The sequence below is a fragment of the Nycticebus coucang genome, chromosome 14 (genome assembly GCF_027406575.1).
Source record: "Nycticebus coucang isolate mNycCou1 chromosome 14, mNycCou1.pri, whole genome shotgun sequence".
In the NCBI taxonomy this organism is placed as follows: domain Eukaryota; kingdom Metazoa; phylum Chordata; class Mammalia; order Primates; family Lorisidae; genus Nycticebus; species Nycticebus coucang.
The window spans coordinates 51,194,694-51,195,422 of NC_069793.1; the positions used below are offsets into that span (position 1 = coordinate 51,194,694).

A 729-nucleotide genomic window follows, 5' to 3' on the forward strand; every position below is an offset into this window, starting at 1 on the left:
AAATATCTGATAGCTGATAAAATAAAGCAGTCCTGGCTTCTCCATCCTGACTGGACTTGAGGAAATATACCCACAGAGTTCAAGTGATTAATCAAAGGATCTGACCTCAATTCAAGGGTATTTAGAGAAGTAACCAAAAAAGGCAAGAAAACACTATATCAGTGAGGTTAGACAGAAACATTATTACTAAAACCGAATCAGTAAAGTCAGAACTTCCACGTCTCTAGCTTTGCATGGTGGCAGTATCATAGCCAGTGAGGTTTATCCAAGGCGTGATTATTGCTAATTGAAAAAAAAAATTCCTAAATCTCGTGAACACCCTAAAATACTTGCTTTTTCCTCCTGATTCCTCTTTTCCTCTTATGGACCATTCTAAGAACCTCCTGAAGAATTTGCTGCTATCGTATCATCCTCTTCCCATCCATTCTCCACGGTGCCCTCACAGTCCCCAGAGGGAGAGAAGGACCCTTCCCTAACTCTCAGTCTCTCTCAGAGGAGAGTCACACTCCTCACTGGGAATCAAGATAGTGCCACCTGACCCCTCCTGGGTGTCATCTTCTAACAAGTCCCCTTGTTTCTCTCAATTTTTATTATTCAGCAGGACAGAACAGAGAAGTAATGCTATGACTTTATGACTTAGAGTTATTTTCTTCTCCATCCCTTTTCCTTCAAAATCCAGTCCACTTATTACTTCTTCCAGGCACAAGTCTCCTGCCTCTCCTTCTGGAG

General features: G+C 41.8%; 1 pseudogene; it reads left to right on the forward strand.

Annotated features, from left to right (window-relative positions):
- The first annotated feature begins 225 nt into the window (after positions 1 to 225).
- On the forward strand, positions 226 to 392 carry LOC128566292 (uncharacterized; annotated as a pseudogene).
- Positions 393 to 729: the final 337 nt, after the last annotated feature.